Consider the following 7,707-nt stretch of genomic DNA (forward strand, 5'->3'; position numbering starts at 1 on the left):
AAACAGACCATATCTAATGGAAAATGCCCTGTAATTTCTATTCTATACACATAGGAAATTGTTTATTTACCTGGTAGCAGCCATGCGTCACGGCCACAGACGTCTCGTGGCGGAGGTGAGACGCATACTGGGTCACCCTGCCAGCCACATACTGACAGAGAGAAACGACATGTTAAGGCCAAACGGAATAAGTGAAGAAAAGCCTAATCTAATACTAATTCAGTAGTATTTACATCTTACCTGGATCCAAGAGATGGACTGCACCTTGGTGGCACAGTAGGGGATGCCCTCTGGACTAAGTCTGTGTGTCTCCTTGGAGATGGCCCACACCAGTTGAGTCTCCAGGCCTCGAACCCTACTCGCATGGTGCATCCTCACCACCACCTGCTGTGGAGTAAAACAACAAGACAACATCAACAAAACAATATCAGCCATCGCTGTAACATATTTCCATCAAGATCACATGACACTGACGATGTAGATTAGGATTAGGTAGTGACAAAGACACATACCTGGGATCCCCCACGCATGTAGGTGATAATGGGGCTGATGAACTGGAAAGTTCTCCAAGCTTTAGCCACCGGACCGGCATTGTTCTGCACAAGAGGGGGTTGACATTACAATACATTCAGGTTAGACACAGCAAACATTGCAACAGTGATGTGACTGTGTGTGTGGGTCTCTTACCCTGATCACAACAGGCCCACAGTACAGGGAGCTAAACCTAATCGGTATCAACTGCCAATTACCAGTGGCCTCCTAAAGCAGAAAGCAGACAACAAAGATTTTTAGAATGTCAAAGTGACACAAATTGAATATCTGTGATACTTTTCAAACATTAAACTTTCTGAAAATTGTACCTCAAGGATAGTCGGCACATCTGGCACCTCCTCAAGGATGGCTGGCAGCAGTGGTACATCCGGCACATCATCCAATGGCACAACCAACTGGACCTCATCCAGGACAGTTGATTCTAAAATTAGGAACATTGAAATACAAACAAACAAATGTTAGGATGTAAAACGTAGCGAGCTAGCTAGTACTACTAGTTCAAAAGTGCATCTCTTAGCAAAAGTCACTAAAGTCAACGTTAGCTTGCAAGTATGGATTACAGAAATACACAACATTTCACAAATTACATTTATATTGTTAAATGTGGTAAGATAATAAGTTTAAACTCAACATACCCTCTTCGAAGTCGATGTCGCTGTCCACCTCCCGACGATTGCAAACCCTGCAAAACGGAAAAAGACAACAAAAACAACCCACAAATGAATTTGAACAACCTGTCGACGCAGTAGACCGCCGACGTCCACGCACTCTCTCCACCAATTTTGAAAAGCACCCAGGCATTTTCCAGTCGATCTTTCAGTCTCAGGTCTCAAAAATCTGTCATGTTTGTTGTTGTTGAACAGCAAACTGAAGTTGTTGTTGTTTTCGAACAGAAAACGTTCAATAGAACGTCGAGATGTTCTATCGGTTCGATGTCTCTTGGCAACACATATTTTTGAAAATTGTTGTTTACAAAATTGACAGCTGTGTTGCCATAGAAATGAGTTTGGAACTCTATGCTTACCATTAGAATTCTATAAAAATTCCATTCCTACTCATCATTCTAATTCTATTGACCCTATTTTGTCACCAGAGGATTTCCTATGTTGTTGGTATAATATAAAACAAAAATACCAAATGTTATTTTTAAGTCACTAGCTAGGTCAATGGCCCATTGAAATGTTTTAGCATGTTTCATGGAAGTTGTTGTTGAACTTCTGAAAGTCTAGGCTTTGACTCAGTGGATAATAAAGTATTGTGGAGCACAGACAACCCGGTTTAAAATATATTGACCAAATTCAGACAAGGGGGGCAAAGCCACAGCCCACTGAGGTAGGAGAGCACTGAAGTATCTGCATAATAATAATCCATATCTCTTTTATAAACAGGATAGTATCATTGATTATATAAAAGTGCATGTATGAATAAGTCTGATTGACCTTTTTTCATGGCAGGTTCACCTTCTGAAGCCGGACGAGGTTCCCAAAACGTGCTGCGCACCCACCAAGCTCAGTCCCATCTCCGTACTCTTCTACGACGACAACAACAATGTGATCCTAAATAAGCATCGCAACATGGTGGTCAAGACCTGTGGATGCCTGTGACACCTGTGGTAGCCCATATATTCTACATCATTTTTTATAAACTTGACTACCATTGTTCCAAAAGATACAAACGGGGTAATATACCTTGCAGCCAGCAGTTGATAGCAATAATCTGGCAATATGTGTATAAATAGTATGTATCTACACTGAACAAAAATATAAACGCAACAATTTAAAAGATTTACTGTGTTACAGTTCATATAAGGAAATCAGTCAATTAAAATATATTCTTTAGGCCCTAATCTATGGATTTAACATGACTGGGAATGCAGATGTGCATCTGTTGGTCACAGATACCTTTTTAAATAAAGATAGGTGCGTGGATCAGAAAACCAGTCAGTATCTGGTGTGACCACCATTTGCCTCATGCAGCGGGACACATCTCCTTAGCATAGAGTTGATCAAGCTGTTGATTGAGGCCTGTAGAATGTTGACCCACTCCTCTTCGATGGTTTTGCAAAGTTGCTGGATACTGGCAGGAACTGGAACACGCTGTCATGCACGTCGATCCAGAGCATTCCAAACATGCTCAATGGGTGAGATGTCTTGTGAATATGCAGGCCATGGAAGAATTGTGACATTTTCAGCTCCCAGGAATTGTGTACAGATCCTTGCGACATGGGACTGTGCATTATCATGCTGAAATATGAGGTGATGGCAGCTGTTGAATGGCACAACAATGGGCCTCAGGATCTCGTTACGGTATCTCTGTGCATTCAAATTGCCATCGATAAAATACAATTGTGTTTGTTGTCCGTAGCTTATGCCTGCCCATACCGTAATCCCACTGCCACCATGGGGCACTCTGTTCACAACATTGACATCAGCAAACTACTCGGCAACGCAACGCGAGATTCATCCGTGAAGAGCACACTTATTCAGCGTGCCAGGGGCAATCGAAGGTGAGCATTTGCCCACTGAAGTCAGTTACGATGCCGAACTGCAGTCAGGTCAAGACCTTGGTGAGTACAACGAGCACCCAGATGGGCTTCCCTGCGACTTTTTCTTACAGTGTGTGCAGATATTCTTCAGTTGTACAATCCCACAGTTTCATCAGCTATCCAGGTGTCTGATCTCAGACGATCCCGCAGGTGAAGAAGCTGGATGTGGAGGGGCTGGCGTGGTTACACGTGGTCTGCGGTTGTGAGGCCAGTTGCACTTACGGCCAAATACTCTAAAACGACATTGGAGGCGGCTTATGGTAGAGAAATGAACATTAAATTATCTTGCAACAGCTCTGGTGGCCATTCCTGCAGTCAGCATGCCAACTGCACGCTCACTCAAAACTTGAGACATCTGTGACATTGTGTCGTGTGACAAAACTGCACATTTTAAAGTGGCCTGTTATTGTCCCCAGCACAAGGTGTGCTGTTTAATCAGCTTCTTGATATGCCACACCTGTCAGGTGGATGGATTATCTTGGCAAAGGAGAAATACTCACTAACAGGGATGTAAACAAATTGGTGCACCAATTCTGAGAGAAATAAGCTTTTTGTGCGAACTGAACATTTCTGGGATCTTTTATTTCAGCTCATGAAACATGGGACCAACACTTTACATGTTGCATTTATATTTTTGTTCAGTATAATATATTGATTATTTAGTGTGAGAAGGGTATATGAATAACACCTCCTTCATAAAGAAATCCTCAATTGAGATTTTCACATTGGACTTATAACCATACTTCACTCCTGATTAAACTATTCAAATCTACAGTAATTCAGATAATTACATCACCCTTTGTCATATATTCTATGTATCCAATCAAAGCTGTAAAGTACTGTGACATAAGTGCAATGCTAAATTTCTACCCTTTTGATGGCTATGTTGTCTTGTTGAACCATGAATTTCTCATTGTCTCTATTAGATGTACTATACATGGTTCAATTAAAAAGCTAAATATATGGACTATATATGCGTGGCAAAAAAATGTGTGCATTTCTTTAATTATACTTTTAACCAGCATACAGTGGGGAAATAAAGTATTTAGTCAGCCACCAATTGTGCAAGTTCTCCCACTTAAAAAGATGAGAGAGTCCTGTAATTTTCATCATAGGTACACGTCAACTATGACAGACAAATTGAGAATTTCTTTCTCCAGAAAATCACATTGTAGGATTTTTAATGAATTTATTTGCAAATTATGGTGGAAAATAAGTATTTGGTCACCTACAAACAAGCAAGATTTCTGGCTCTCACAGACCTGTAACTTCTTCTTTAAGAGGCTCCTCTGTCCTCCACTCGTTACCTGTATTAATGGCACCTTTTTGAACTTGTTATCAGTATAAAAGACACCTGTCCACAACCTCAAACAGTCACACTCCAAACTCCACTATGGCCAAGACCAAAGAGCTGTCAAAGGACACCAGAAACAAAATTGTAGACCTGCACCAGGCTGGGAAGACTGAATCTGCAATAGGTAAGCAGCTTGGTTTGAAGAAATCAACTGTGGAACAATTATTAGGAAATGGAAGACATACAAGACCACTGATAATCTCCCTCGATCTGGGGCTCCACGCAAGATCTCACCCCGTGGGGTCAAAATGATCACAAGAACGGTGAGCAAAAATCCCAGAACCACACGGGGGGACCTTGTGAATGACCTGCAGAGAGCTGGGACCAAAGTAACAAAGCCTACCATCAGTAACACACTACGCCGCCAGGGACTCAAATCCTGCAGTGCCAGACGTGTCCCCCTGCTTAAGCCAGTACATGTCCAAGCCCCTCTGAAGTTTGCTAGAGTGCATTTGGATGATCCAGAAGAGGATTGGGAGAATGTCATATGGTCAGGTGAAACCAAAATAGACCTTTTTGGTAAAAACTCAACTCGTCGTGTTTGGAGGACAAAGAAGGCTGAGTTGCATCCAAAGAACACCATACCTACTGTGAAGCATGGGGGTGGAAACATCATGCTTTGGGGCTGTTTTTCTGCAAAGGGACCAGGACGACTGATCCGTGTAAAGGAAATAATTAATGGGGCCAGGTATTGTGAGATTTTGAGTGAAAACCTCCTTCCACCAGCAACAGTGTGTGAAAACCTTGTGAAGACTTACAGAAAACGTTTGACCTGTGTCATTACCAACAAATGGTATATAACAAAGTATTGAGAAACGTTTGTTATTGACCAAATACTTATTTTCCACCATAATTTGCAAATAAATTCATTAAAAATCCTACAATGTGATTTTCTGGATTTCTTTTCCTCATTTTGTCTGTCATAGTTGACGTGTACCTATGATGAAAATTACAGGCCTCTCTCATCTTTTTAAATGGGAGAACTTGCACAATTGGTGGCTGACTAAATACTTTTTTTCCCCACTGTACGTTAGTAGCAATGGAAAATACCAAATTATCTTTTATTTGCCGTTTTTCTATATACAGAGGATCCAATACACAGGAATGTGTCATTGTCAACAGATTTCTGGAGGATTGTGTACTGCTATAGTTGTAATAAAATAAACTAGAATATTTATTGTAGAGGTTGATTTGATGCAGATGTGAGAGTAAATGCCAGTGAACACAGACCTCCAGAAACTGATCGACACTCCTATCCTAGTGTCACACCCTGGCTCTGGGACTCTATATGTTGAGCCAGGGTGTGTTCATTCTATGTGTTTATTTCTTTGTTGGTAGTTCTGTTGTGTTTATTTCTAGGTTGGCCAGTGTGACTCCCAATCAGAGGCAACGAGTGTCAGCTGTCGTTGGTTGTCTCTGATTGGGAGCCATATTTAAACTGTCTGTTTTGCCCTTTGTGTTTGTGGGTTCTTGTTCCGTGTTCGGTCATTGATACCGTGGACGTCACGAGTCGTTTCTTGTTTTGTATTGAGTTTAAACTTTAACTAATTAAAGTATGTTTGTTCATCACGCTGCGCATTGGTCTCTCCCTGACGATCGTGACAGAAGAACCCACCATAAAAGGACCAAGCAGCGTGTCCAGGAGAAGGCAGACTGGACATGGGAGGAAGCGCCGGGAAAGGAGATGGAGAGGTTGGCGATGGCCCAGGTGGGCAAAGTGTGGTCCTGGGAGGACATGCTCGGGGGAAAAGGGCCATGGGCTAGGATTAAGGCCCTGGCGAGAGAGGAGCAGCGGCGTCAGCAGTGTCAACGTCGGACAGGCGAGAGGCAACCCCAGAAAATTTTTAGGGGGGGGCACACGGCATGGGCGGCTGGGCAGCAGGAGGCTGCCACAGGGCGATTTGGAGAGGAGGCCACCGGGTTAGGGGGGCCAGAAGGCAGGTTGGCGGAGCCAGAATGGAGAGCGGAACCAACTTCCCGTACTCAGGCATGGCAGCATGGGACGGGGCAGGTTCCGCGGTATGCGGAGCGGCGTACTGTGCCACGAGTGGTCCGGCATAGTCCTGTACGTCCTGTGCGAGCACCCCGCACGTGTCGTGCGAAGGTGGGTATGCAGCCAGGACGGAGTGTGCCGGCTCAACGCTCGTGGTCTCCAATGCCTCTCCGCGGTCCCGGATATCCTGCTCCAGTGTCACGTGCTGTTATGTCAGTACGGGTACACAGCCCTGTACGTCCTGTGCGGATGCCTCACACAGAGTGTGTGAAGGTAGTCATTCAGCCAGGACGGGTTGTGGCCGTTCTTCACTCCAGGTCTCCTATCCGTCTCCACAGCCCGGTTCGGCCTGTCCCTGCTCCACGCACCAAGTCTACGGTGTGCGTCGCCAGCCCGGTCCGGCCTGTCCCTGCTCTACGCACCAAGCCTACGGTGTGCGTCGCCAGCCCAGTCCGGCCTGTCCCTGCTCCACGCACCAAGCCTACGGTGTGCGTCGCCAGCCCAGTCCGGCCTGTCCCTGCTCCACGCACCAAGCCTACGGTGTGCGTCGCCAGCCCAGTCCGGCCTGTCCCTGCTCCACGCACCAAGCCTACGGTGTGCGTCGCCAGCCCAGCCCGGCCTGTCCCGGCTCCACGCACCAAGCCTACGGTGTGCGTCGTCAGCCTGGTAAGGCCCGTTCCTCCTCCACGCACCAAGCCAGGGGTGCGAGTCGTCAGCCTGGTAAGGCCCGTTCCTCCTCCACGCACCAAGCCAGGGGTGCGAGTCGTCAGCCTGGTAAGGCCCGTTCCTCCTCCACGCACCAAGCCAGGGGTGCGCGTCGTCAGTCAACTGCTCCACGACGGAGCTGAAGCTAACCGCTCCTGCTAAGTCCAGTTCAGCTCCAGCCAGCGGGGCCAGACTGGACCAGGGGCGCTATGGGGGGTTTATTGGAGGGTGGTGGGCAAGGCCGGAGCCAGAACCGCCGCCGAGGAGGTATGCCCACCCAGCCCTCCCCTGTTTGGTTCAAGTTGAGGCGCGGTCGCAGTCCGCGCCTTTAGGGGGGGGTACTGTCACACCCTGGCTCTGGGACTCTATATGTTGAGCCAGGGTGTGTTCATTCTATGTGTTAGATTTCTATGTTGGTAGTTCTAGTTGTGTTTATTTCTATGTTGACTAGAGTGACTCCCAATCAGAGGCAACGAGTGTCAGCTGTCGTTGGTTGTCTCTGATTGGGAGCCATATTTAAACTGTCTGTTTTCCCTTTGTGTTTATGGGTTCTTGTTC

This window comes from Coregonus lavaretus, assembly GCF_964263955.1.
Source record: "Coregonus lavaretus genome assembly, chromosome: 7".
In the NCBI taxonomy this organism is placed as follows: Eukaryota; Metazoa; Chordata; class Actinopteri; order Salmoniformes; family Salmonidae; genus Coregonus; species Coregonus lavaretus.